This window comes from Haemaphysalis longicornis, unplaced genomic scaffold (genome assembly GCF_048455015.1).
Source record: "Haemaphysalis longicornis isolate Haplotype H1 unplaced genomic scaffold, Haemaphysalis longicornis Haplotype H1 scaffold_77, whole genome shotgun sequence".
In the NCBI taxonomy this organism is placed as follows: domain Eukaryota; kingdom Metazoa; phylum Arthropoda; class Arachnida; order Ixodida; family Ixodidae; genus Haemaphysalis; species Haemaphysalis longicornis.
Window position 1 is genome coordinate 286791 of NW_027526439.1, and position 13322 is coordinate 300112.

The window sequence follows — 13322 nt, forward strand, 5'->3', positions numbered from 1 at the left end:
ACGCGTCGCCCCAAGCTGAACTGCTCATATGATTGAAGCGTTTTGTGCACGGGTTCTGTACCGGTTTAAAATGTCTTTTTCACATGGCGCCGGCAGGAATTACCACCACCGCAAAATAAGACCCGGCACCAGCGGGGCCACATCTGATACGGCGCTTTTTGGATAAACAGTGCGCGGTGCATGAAAGGGACCGAGCGCAAATCCTCCCCAGCGGCTGCGAGTTCGCCGCCAATTAAAAGTCACGTGCTGCACTGCAGCAACGCACACCGCGAAAGGGCAAGGCCAGGCCACCGCACACATGCCGCCAGATTTTTCGTTCGCTTATCCATCTTTGAGCGGAGTGCGGAATTCATGGGGTCAACAAAACTTGCCCGTAGCAGACGGCAGTCGGAGGAGCGTAATGCGGAAGTACGTCACCGCTGACTAGCGCAGCATCATGGGAGGGAGTGCTCGCGCGCCGTCAACAGTTGAAAAGAGGAGGAAACGCGGCGCGACGATAATGCGCGGTTTTTGATTTACGATTTCTCAGCTAATACTCATCGCTTTAACAAAATTCTTGTGGGAGGAGATTGCTAATACATTGTCTTATTTGGTTACATGTACATCCATGCGTCGGCGGAAGGTATTTCAGGACCCCTTTAACGCTTCACGATTTCCTGCTTTATACATTTCTTGCAAACAAGGGAAATCTAGAAACGTCACTCGGCGATCGTCGTAGTCCACATTGTTGATCGGGGACACAAGCCGCTGCTTATGCTTCGGTCGCATACGTAATACACCACCACGCTCATGGTGTTTGCGGATAATCTACCACAGTTGATACGGTTATAAAGTCCCCATGAGGCCGAACTGCGTTTGACGCACTGAGAATTAACTTCAAACGAAGGAAATTTATACGAAAATACTTTTAGAACGCGCTTTCTAAGCGAAGTGTCACGCGCTGCAAGCCAGCTACGCAGCAAGATAGGAACGGTGATCCCACAAGTGACGTCAAAACGATCGCAGCGCCGGCCTCTCCAGTGGTGGGCCTCGCGGCCAATACTGTTCGCCCGGAATGCGATCAGAGCAAAATCGGTAATAAAAACCGCAGGGTAGTCTTGGTATGTCTGCTTTGCGCCGCATAAACATTTTGCAATTTTTTGATACGAGCTTTTTATTTTAGCGCCGTCTATGAAGCGACCGCCGAAACCTCCGCTCTGGGCTGTTAAGTGCGCCGTTCTTTGCGTGCGTCTGCTCGGAATCCGTGCATTACCGAGTGAACCGTAGTGGTTTGGCGTTAAGTTAGCGATTGCACTGCTTGTGTGTGTGTGTTCTGTTTTGTTTTCATCATCTGCGGACGGATTTTAGGTCCTGATTTGCTGCCAGAGCGGGAAATTCCGACCCCGGCTGTTGAGACCAGCAGCAGTAGCAGTGTGGTGGTGGTGCCGGTGGTGCTCCGCAGTTCCGCGATGAAAACGTACCGGTATGGCACCGACTGACATAGAAATCGATATCGGGGAGTAAATACGTGTTTTAAATGCCACCGTGCTTGTTATGTTCACCGATTAGTCATGTTTACGGAAGCGCGGACGTCGAATGCGGAGCGCGCATAGCATATGTGGGTCACGGTGATCCGTGCTCGCGATGGACTTTCGACGAGGCGATTGCTACGCTGTTGGCATTGCAATGCAATATAATCTTTCTTAACTAGACTTATGACGGTTACTGACGAAACGAAATTACCCGGGCGGAAAAATAACGTGACCGCACAACCAGTCAAATTACTATTCGAAGGTTGAGCAAAAGGGTTGACGTTCGGGCGAGTTAATATTGGTTGATCATGATCGTGATCATGATTGACCTAACTCTGCGCAGCGCATGTGGCCTGTCGCTCGGAGCCCACCTTTGTGAAACCGCTGCTTTCACCACAAATGCTTTACGCGACCAGCAGTAACTGTTTTGTAATCGTAATACTTTAGATTCCGTTGCAACGCAAAAGGATTAAAAGCTTTTCCTTTGACCGCGTTGTGAACAGGTTGAGCTATTTTCCAAATGCAGCGTTCACGCGTATCTCGAGCTGCGTTTCCACATTTGGCTGCCTGCTTATCCTGCTATCGACCAGCAGTGTGCGATGGAGAAAGTTATCCTTTCAAATCGTTTGGCAGTGTAATGCGTTGACCTGAAAAAAAGTAAACAAAACGCCGTGATTTTAAAGGTTAGATTAGATTAAAAGGGGATGGTTTAATGCCAATCGGCTGTAATGACCAAACAATATATGGTATTTTAAATTGACTACAAGGAACCAGAAGTTATTGTAGTGTTGTATTGTATCGGCGCTCGTAAAAGATCCCCAAGTGGTCAAAATTAACCCGCAGCCCTCCACTACTGCGCGCCTCATCACCCATGAAGCGTCGGGGCGTTAAACACCATAATGAATGAAAGAATGAATTAATCAATCAATCAACCAACCAATCAATGCTGTATTGTAAAGGATAAAGTTGCTTCTAACATTTCAGGGGGTTCCGTTCCCTGTCGCAGCTTTGCGTGTGATAAATGGATTTTGATCCATCTGCTTGCCGTCCAAGTGCACCCAACAAACCCTGGAGTTGGTCGTTGGTACAAAGTCGTTACCGCTCTTTCCAGCCCCTACAGGTGGCGCTGCGGAAAACAGCAATGGCGGACGAGACGGTGATCGGGCCTTCGTAGCAGCATGTGCCCCAGCATCAATAGCGGCCTAAATGAAACTTCGCAGTTCCGCTTGAAACAACTACTTTCTTGAAACATTAACACATGCATACGTTGCCGATTGCGAAACAACATTCGATTCGTTTCAGGGTGTCTGCTGCGGTGTAAAAAGCGCTGCATGCGAGGCAATCCGCTATGCATGGCTCAGGCCTAACTGAAGTGGTTTGAGAACAATACCGCCTCATTGGGCAAACAACCTAATACATAATGTGCAACGCTAAATTTTGGGAGATTATTGCAGTGTAAGTCGCCGAAGTGCACGTTTTAGTTAGGCGTGTTCATTTGCCTGTGTACATACTAAGCAGAAGCCCATGCGCACAATGCGCGGGCGATATGTGCGTATTGCGGTGTTTTTCTTAGATGTCCTAAAACCAAGTTGTGACTTTGGGCAGTAAAACCGCGAAGACGAGGCTCCTATTACGTCGTATCAAGTGGTATACAAACGAACATGCTAGCATTATATATGTAAAAAAAAAAGGTAAGCGTACGTGTGATATTGAAGCGTACATGAAAATACAGGCAGTACTTTACAGGTGCGCTTTTGGCTTGTGATAATTAGAGAAACCTCCTGGCTGTAAGTACGTTATGTTGATTTGACTGCCGGTAAGATTTTTAAGTGCGTGAATGCTTATAACCAAAACCAAAACGGGGGCTACAAAATGCATTCAAGAGCTCGCATTTGAACTACCAGATGAGGTTACTATATTGTCATTGCTAAAACATCTTGCTTCGACATATATATGTATTTTTTCAGTCATTCATCAATAAACGCATCCCCACATTTGCTTCTCGCCTTCACGTGCAAAAATGTTTCATTTGTTTCTTTACTGAAAATAAAAGCAAGCGGATTTGACAGCCTCTGCTGCTTATATGTTTGAAAGCAGTGGAATGGAGCGAATTTAAGCTCATATAAGCGAAGATTGGTTGACACATTATGCGGCAGTGACTGTAAATAGTATCCGAAAAAGGCGATCACAAGGTTGTACAAAGTTCCTACAAAATCGGCGCCCTCACAGCAAATAACCAATAAATGTGTTAGCCATAATTCAGGAAAGAATAATTTAGGCACCACGCACGCATGTGTGGGTCCGAAAGACTTCCGTTTTTCTCCGCAGCAGACGCCGATGAGGCCTAAAACTCTTTCATTTACCTGCAACTTTAATAGCTTCAAGAAAGTTGAGAGAACATAAACGCGCGTTCTGCCTGTATTTCCCGGTTATTTACACGGCATTGTCGATTACTATACTTGCGATTACTATTTTCCTTTCGCTTCTGCGAGGCTGCAAGGATGCCGCCGGCCGGCTCCGCCGGAGCGTCCGGTCTGCCGATCACCGTCTCCCGGCTTCAGACAAATTCCGCGCGGCGTCACCAGCGTCGCTGGAAAGCACCGATATCTCAACTCTGTGTGCGTTGGGAAGCGATGCCGCAGAAACACGCCGCAACCGCACTGCATTTTCTCCAGGCAGTGTCGTGCACATGCGTGCTGTCAGCGACTGTTTCTCGCTTTCTCTGGTTGTTCAATAACCCACCACCGCGCAGTGCTGACCAGGCGACGTTTGCGCCTTGAACGGCATCGCAGCATTGGCTAAAACAGTTGAAAGTTCCGCAAAAACTAAGCACGCGGTGCGAAATACTCCTGAACTACGCAGTGGAGCACACCACGCCGAGCGATGTTAGCAGCCCAGCGCGCTCAGGCAACGCTGGTCGGCCGCCGAGAGAACTGGTTTGAGAGTATTTTCCTCCTTTCCCGGCTGCTTATGAAAAATGGTGTATAGCAGGGGAGCAACTCATTGTACGTCTCCGCGTGCGCATTGTACGCTCTGCGTTCCACAGCAGCCACTGCCCCTTTGTTCGTCTTGGCGGCAACAAAAGCCGACCCAACCCTCGTTTTCTTGGAGGAGAGGGAGGTGGTCGAGGGGAAACGAGAGGGGGCAGTTGCTAACATGCGCATTGAGTGGAGGGATTTTGAACACGAGCCAGTTTATTTTGAGAGCGGGACTTGGAAACAGGCAAAACGCGTTCGGGTTGTTTCGTGGTCCACCCGTTCTTGCATCAATCGTTGCATCAATCGTTGGCTTTTCATTGTACCATGACAAGTGACAGTCTTTGATTCTCGCAATTTCTGGGAAAGTAAAGCCGTCAGAAAGATGCACACGAACATGTTTATGTATTTTAGCGAATGAACTGCATATGTTTCTGCACAAATGCGGTTCCCAACAACAGAGTTTGTTGTTTATGGTGGGTGACCTGTTTTTATGAGCTCACCTGCTGCCGTCAGCAATTGTTAGGCTCCCGCAACACGCCGGCAAATTGAACAAAGCATGTTAGCCAGCAGTCTTCTAAGCCTTGCAGCAAGATAATAGGCGTCATAGATAATAGCTATATGTCATATTTTCGGGGAAAATCAAAAGTATCGAAGCTGCAAGCTGCAAAAGTATCAGGGTCCAAAACCTTAGTGCCGCTTCGCTTGATTCTAACTGCAGATATCGAAGCATTTCAGATGAAGAGCACAGTATCGCAGCTTAGGTAACGCAATAAACCATTCATCGGGTAAAGTTCGTTTTTTTTTAAATAGCGAGAAATCGGTGAGCGTGATCGCTAGTACAGCTTTATGTTGTCTGATGTTCAGTGGTGCCGGCCCACTCCAATTTTCGATACATCATGTAACCTAAATAATATTGTGCCTGTAAAAGCGCTCACTGCACAGCCTGAATCGTGATACTCGCTTCTCAAGCGTTAATAAACGAAAGGATACAAGCAATGGAAGCACGGGAGAACATACTCGTACGACGACAAATTCGCATGCAGCATTTATTTCAAATAAGTTTAGCCTTAGCAAATATATTATGTACGGACCGATGCAAATACATTGTGCACAAATACAAACATGTAAAGACAAATAAACTGACCCCCTCCCTGCTTCCCTTATACAGGCGCTCATGCATAGGTGAAGTAGTGGTGGGACATTTTTTTCCTACTTTGAAGTTGGGACATGTTTTCCGGCACCATTTGTTCCGGGACTATCAGTTCCGGGGCCAGTAGCTCCGGGACCATTTGTGCCGGGACCATATCGCCCGCACATCGTGCGTATGGTCTTCTGCTTAGCAGTTACACAGGAAAAAAAACACACGCCTCAAGTTGAACGTACACTGCGATGACGTACACTGCAAACACCCCACGAGATTAGCGTTGCACATCATATAGCACTTTTTTTCGCAATAAGGCGGGTGTTCGCGAACCACTTCCGTGCGGCCGGAGCCATGCACAGCGGATTGCGTATAACGCGGCTCTTTTTACGCCGCACCAGGCACCCTGAAACAAATTTAACGTTCTCTCGCATTTAGCAACATATGCCTGCGTTTATCTTTAATAAAGTAATTGTTTCTAGTAGAGCTACGTGCTTTTGGGCCTCTATTGATGCTGGCGCGCATGTTGGTATGAAGGCCGGATCACAGTCTGGTACGCCATGATGATTAAGATGATGATTATGATGATGATGATTAGAAGCCCTCCATCTGTATCGGGACGTCCGTTGCCACCAACCAACTTGTCTGTCTTATTCTACTCATTAAACCTACCCTCTATTACCCTAACGGGTTAGCCCTCCGCCTACCGGTTTTAAACTCGCTTCTCCTATTGCCGTTTTCCGCAGCGCCACCTGTAGGGGCTGGAAAGAGCGGATAGCGCTGAGCCGCCGAGCCAAAGAAAGCGAGTTAGATGCCCGCAATGGTGGTTGCATTTCAAATGAAGGAGAAGAGCGAACACGCCGGAGTGTCGCCGTTTAAATGCACGCGAGGAAGTGTGAAGTCCCTCACTGCGGAGCATCCCATATTCCAAATTTAGCGTTCTGGTTGTGAAGCCTAAAAAAGCTGAAAGAAATGAAAGCTTTTGTGTGCTTCTTTTTAATGAGTCCGCACTGCGAATACAAAAAAGAAAAACGGCATCAAGGCAAGAAAAGACCTTAACCCGGTACCGAGGCATGCTTCGCAGCGGCCGTGATCTTTCGGCTCCCACAAGAAGATCTTCTCTTGCTGCTGTTTTCTTTTTCTGCTGTTTTATCGAAAGTGTAAAAAAGAACAAGTGCCAGTTGCAATAGGCATGGCTCAGGTTATCATGAGCCGCTGCAACCCAAATCACCTGGAATATGATGGAAGCGAAAAAGCCGACGGATAATTTGCTTCTTACTGAAGTCCTACACCACTTAATTCTAATTTATACATGGGGGTTTAATTTGTTTAACAGCACAGAGGAGCTCTTATTGGGTATGAAATATTTCCGCAACAATATTGCGCGTCAAAGCAGCGTCCGCGAATATGAGCTACTGTGGATCGTGGCTCATTGGTGACCCAGCAGCTCACATTCTTCACTTTAGTGAAAAAGACCGTCACTATACATCGAAGTTTTCAAAACAATGGCTTCAATGAGCAAATGAATAATTTAAACAACATTTATAATAAAAGTAATTAAATAATAAAGGATCCAGGAACAATCCTCAGTAAATTAACACAGAAAAAAGTGTTCACGAAATATGCAGATTCTAGGCTTTGCGTTAAATTACCACGAAAAGGGCACAGACGCCGTCTTCATAAACATAGATCCCTGAATTCATGACCAAAAACCAATCAATACAACGGGATCGAGGAACCACCTTTAATAGGCAATTACTGGAGTAGTCGTTTCATAGAAATAATTGCACATATAACCATGCGTGAAAAAGAAAGTAATACGAACAAGTAAAATCTGTAATTGATATCAACGGCTCACTATTTTGTGTTGCTTCAGCCTATCACAGGCACACCTAAATCTCTTCCTGTACCGAAATCGCCTTCCACTGGAATATGCGGGTGCCTAAATGTCCATGTACTGATATGTTCCTGCACAGATAAGTCTTGTAAAAATAGGTTCAAATGAATGTGCTTTTCTATTCCTTACTTGCCGCAGAGTTTGGATTCCGTTCCGGCTAGTGCACTATGCCATACCACCTAGCAACGCCACCGCACCCAACTTTTACAGTGCTCATCTCTTGCAGTGTGCTGTTTTGTCGCGTGCTGTTTCGTCGCCGTGCTGTTTTGTCGCCGTGCTCTTCTGTCGCGTGCTGTTTTGACGCCGTGCTGTTTTGGCGCCGTGCTCTTCTGTCGTGTGCGGTTTTGTCGCTGTGCGCTCTTGTCGCTGTGCTGTTTTGACGCGTGCTGTTTTGACGCGTGCCCTTTTGACGCCGCGCTGTTATGTCGGTGCTATTCTGTCGCGTGCCGTTTCGTCGCGTGCTGCTCTGTCGGTATACCCTTTCATTGGCTGCCGTCGGATCCATAGCGAGCAGTGCGCATTTCCGCAGCGGGGCAGCACGTACCTTACCATTACGGAGTTCAAAGCATGTGCATTGTTGGGGGCCCTCACCTAAGCCGTAGCGAAAGATGGACATCTATGCGAGTACTCGGCAGATAACTCGAAGCAAAATCTCGAAATCCTTACTCGCCGCGCACAATTCGACTGAACACACAGGGGAGTTTAGTTGGATATTAATTCCTTCGTGCCCATTGTCTCATAATAATTCTTAGATGTCCTCGGTATTTGTTCTCGGTGGAGAGCTCTGTTTTTACTCCCAATAACTTGCTGTAGTTGCGACATTGAGCGCTAGGGAACTAGTCCTACTTTCTGTTTCTGTAAACCTTTACCACTGTTCTAGTAATACTACACGCAAAACAGTTTATCCACTTGTGGATGTGCACAGAGGAAACACCACTTTTACAAAGCGTCAGTCGTGGCCGACCGACATGTTGGAGGGCAAAAAAGACCACAGCCTAGTTTGTTCTAAGTGAGCGCTGTCTGTTTGTACCCTTTTTCCTGTGTTTCGTCGTTTAGCGCTGGATATCCGTTTAATGACTTACCAATTCGCCCTATGTTCCGTTTTAGTTGGTAAACGCTGCAGTTTGTTCTGTCCGTTTGGGTTTGTGCGCCTGTCCGTCCGTACTTCTGTCTGTCTGTCTGTCTGTCTGTCTGTCTGTCTGTCTGTCTGTCTGTCATATGGATCGACCAGAACACTGACCAACGAGGCAGTCAATTACCGCTTTCTTCTGACCCATAAACTACCAATAAACTCAAGGCGACCCACCCGCAATGATGCACATGTGGGACGTCCGCTAGTAACGTGTGACCGACAAATTACCAGTTCCTCACAGTTGAAACGCTCTAGAACATCAATTAGGGACCGGTGACCCAGAAATTACTTGTCACCGATTGGTGCCCTAATAAAGTTTTAAGTTTCAAGTTCATTCAATTCTTTCCAATTTTTGTAAAGTGAAGCAAGAGCTAAAGGCTATGGCCTGACAGAGGGTCTTGATTCACGGGCAATCCAGCAGTACAGCAAATCAACACAATAACATTCAATTTCATACACCCAAAAATACACTCGAAGCGTGAGTAGTGTGAGGGGAGTGGGGATGAATACATACATTCACAGGCTCTCCCATACAGCTGTAGAATGCTCGAATACAACACAAATTAGTTTGTAGCTCACAAACACGCAACTTATGGTTAAAGGTATACCTTGTATACATACAGTAAACATATAATAATTATATTAATTCATTTACACACTGAAAACAGCAATAACAGGCAGATTAGGAGTATTTCATAAAAAGTTCTAGCATCATTTTGTAATGAATTTGTTAGATAACCGCCTGCTACAATTATACTGTTCCTCAATTTTATTTAAGAGAAGTGGTATCTGGAAATCAGTATGTTGTTTACCGTAATTAGTACGGATCTGGGTGTTTTTCGAAGCCCACCACGCAGACAGTACCGACTCGCTGGCTGAGGTGTATAGTGGTTACTAAGGTACAAAGGCGGTTACAAAGTACATCACTACGGTACTGATGTACTGTACTGATGTACTGATTTCTGATGTACTGTAGCAATTTGTAATAATATACGTGACTAGCTTTAAGCAAACAATGTTTTGAAAATAAATCACGGGTTCTTAAATCCGGAATTCTATATTTCATACAGGATTTTATACATAAATGATACAGTTTGTTTTTATATGCGATCATATTAAAAAGGTCAGCAGTTATCCACGGCTTTCTTATTTTTTTTCTGCCGTTTGTTTGTAGGAGGCTTCAGAGGGAAAGCTTGCTCATATCAGTGTTTTAACTTTTCTAAGAACAGCTTGTACAATGGTTCGGGGTCTTTTATTTCTTGAACGAAATCCCAATTTGTGGCAATCACGAGCAGACGAAACGCGTCTAGCGATTGCGGGTTAAGGTCTCGCTAAAAAGTAGTGCAATGTCCCTGAGAACTTACAGATTTGGCCATCGAGAATAAAGGCAAATGTTCAGTGATATCTTCTGAAAAAAGACCGTTCGATATATTGGGGGAATGCGCTTTCGTAATGTATCATTCAAGAAGTGTTGCGCTTCCCTCGGCTATACGCGTGGCAGTCTTGATAATATTCCCACACTCGTATGCAGGGTGGCGTGCGGGCGTCATGGAACTGCTGTGCGAGTTTCGCGCCGCAAATGCCGTGGCTCGAGTCTGAGATGTTAGTGTCGCTCAAAAAAAAAAAAAAAAAAAAAACCGATTAACCGCTCATTTTGGGTGCACAGCGCAATCATGAAAACTGACTGGTTTTGCCCTAGTGGCTTTTCATGATCTCTGGGAAATCTTTCCTCGAGGTGTGCAGCAGTGAAGTTTGCAAAACGAGGCTTTTCCGGCGCCCCGTTGTCGACGACACTGCTTATTCCACGTTTCGAGTGTCGGTGCTCGCGCAGCCTCGCGTCGACGCCATTGTGCAATGTGTACAAACAAAATTCACTGACCCTACCACGCATTCCGAACCGTTTGTCTTAAGCCGGGTGGCGCGAATCGAGCATGACCGGCCCGAGAAAATCCCTATGGGAAGACCAGTTTGCCTTGACCCGCCATTTATAAACAACACGGTTGTTTTTCCGAAATTGGGGTTACGCCCTTGTACCTGACACTCTTTACAGTGTGAAGCCAGGTGCATGTAAGGCCTGCTCAACTGTGAACTGTGATGTTCCCGTAAACGTATGTTCAACCATCTTCCTGTTTGCCCGATGGAGACCTTGCCACAGGCTAGCGGCAGGCGATACACCACTGATTGGGCGCAAGCAACGAACGGCTTTGCGTGTTTCACGTGGCAGCCTCTTTTTTCGTGCCGCTCCGGTGTAACGATGAGTCTGCCAATGGCAGAGCATATCTGGCCTACTTTTTTCTCGCAGAAAACACAACATTCACGCCGTATGGGGAACTCGCTCTTTTGATTCCGTGAGAGAGCCAATGACCATACGGAATTTTTTCCACTCTTTTTCTTTCTCGTGGGGCAGGTTTCGAAACAACCGTGTCATTGCTTCGCTTGATGGCACGTGTGACTTTTTCGCATGTGGCTGCAATAGCCTTCTCCGAAAACCCCGCCTCTTTAAGCATGTTTACTTTGCAATCAAAACTAGTGCCCATTAAGTGCGTGCACGGCTTTTCGAGTGCTGACCGTAAGCATGCCCATGCTATGGTATTCTTAACCAGCCGGAAGTGTCCTGGATAGTAAAGCTTCCAATCTTCCGTTCTCCGCGCGCGGATGTTTGCTGAGGTAAAGCATGCCCGCGCCCGGCTCGAACCTATTTGCCCGTGAAGGGTATAGTACTTACTGTGGGTGGTTACCTGAGCGAATCCAACTTGTGCTGTTTCGTTCGCCGAAAGCCGCTGTTGTTGGTTATTTCATTGGTTGTAGGTTTAATGCGCCGACGCTACACAGGCGATGAGGTGCGCCGTAGGGGAGGGCTCTGGATTAATTTTGACCACCTGGGGATCAAAACGTGTGGCGAAATCTCTAACACAAAGGTGTGTAAAGCGAAGCATTTATTTCTACCCCCCCAAGGGTTCTGTCGCGACCGTCGGCGTCAACAGAAAACTCCCGTGAACAAATAAAAGAGAAACGGAGCTTGAGGCCGTTGTCTTACCGATTGAGCTACCAGCCTATGCGGAGACGGGGGAGACAAAAGGTGCACTTACCAAGCACACCTGCGGGTTTACCCTGGGAGTTTTCGCTGTATACCACGTGACAGCGTCACGAGACCTCTTGCACCGCTGTGTGCCCTGCCTACGGTACATGTAGCAGCCATGTGCGTGCTTTGTGCATTCGCTAGGAGTAGTAAAAATTAGGTGAAGCTCACACAACTTATGGCATCTCACCTCCTCGTCTCTGCCGCCACCGATGGAGGCGACGAGAGTGTCGGAAGAGACGGAGAAGTGAGGTCATCTAACACCGGGTCTGAGCTTCTTTTAATTTTATAAAAAAATATTTTCCACTCATGTGGTTCACTAGTACAACTCAACCAGCCACCATTCAAGGATCATGCATTGAATTAACCTTAGGAACAAATATCTCTCGAAGTGATAAAATCTGTGTGGTTAAGTGCATTTCACTTGTCTCTGGTTTTAATCCTTGTAGAGCCACGTGTGTGGTTTCAAGGGACGTCGCATGGGTAGTAGCTGTGGGTGTCGTATGCAGCTTCGCTTTCCAACAACTTTCACAGGGTGGATTGTCGCGCCTTTTCTTGCTTTTGGACTCCATGAAAAAATGGCCGCCACTGACGGGAATCGAACCCGCGCCCTTGTACTCAACAGCAGAACGCAATAGCCACTGAGGCACCGCGGCAGGTAGCCGCTGTTAATTCGTAAAACGCGCGTCACTCTGCCTTTGTTATGTTTTGGTAGGGGGAGCGCGGCCAACGACGACTGTTCGACACAGCTGCCGTGATGAAAGTGTTTAATTTAAGCTAGAATCGCGAGAGAGAGGACAATATGATAGATGAGTAAAGCCCAATTACACAAAATACAAGGGGGGACAACAGGGACAAGCGCTACTTCCAACCAACATCTATTCTTAAAGGTGCTGACACACTTAAAGGGGTTTTTTCTGCTGCCGAAAAGCTTTCGAAGCTTTGCGAAACAACTTGCCCCATGCAAAAGCGGAAAACGAGCTGTAGCATAAACCACGAGAGCAAGTTCCTTGCGTGCGCCGATGAAGTGGCGGATGTTACAGTTCTACCATGCGGTCACAAGTACGTAAGGCAAACATCACGATGCTTGAACATACGCTTGCGCAGTGATGCCAATTTAGCGGATTTTCCGCTAAATCTGGCGGATTTTATTTTATTATGACGTGGAAAACATTAGTCTAGCGGCTAGTGGATTTTTTGACGGGCCATTTTTATACATAGCGGATTTCTGGCGGATACGTCACGCAGTGCACCGATTCAAAATCGCCCTGCAAAAAACCATTTTCGTGTCCTCTAAAATGCAGAAATTGCATCATTTCAGAGGTTAGGAGGGCTGCTGTTCACTTGCTTCGCCTATCTCAGACAAACAAATCCGTGAGGTTTCAAAACGGCTCTGAGACAATAGAAAAAATTCAAAACCAGTGGAGCAAAATCATCTTCCTGGACTGGAAGCAAATATCGTTCACGCAGTCGTTCTGGTGTGAAGTTCACTCCTATAAGGACGCCTGCGGCAAAAACCCGTTCGCTGAGCTGGCCGGATTCGCCATGTCGATGCTCGTGCTGCCGTATTCAAATGCGGAAGTA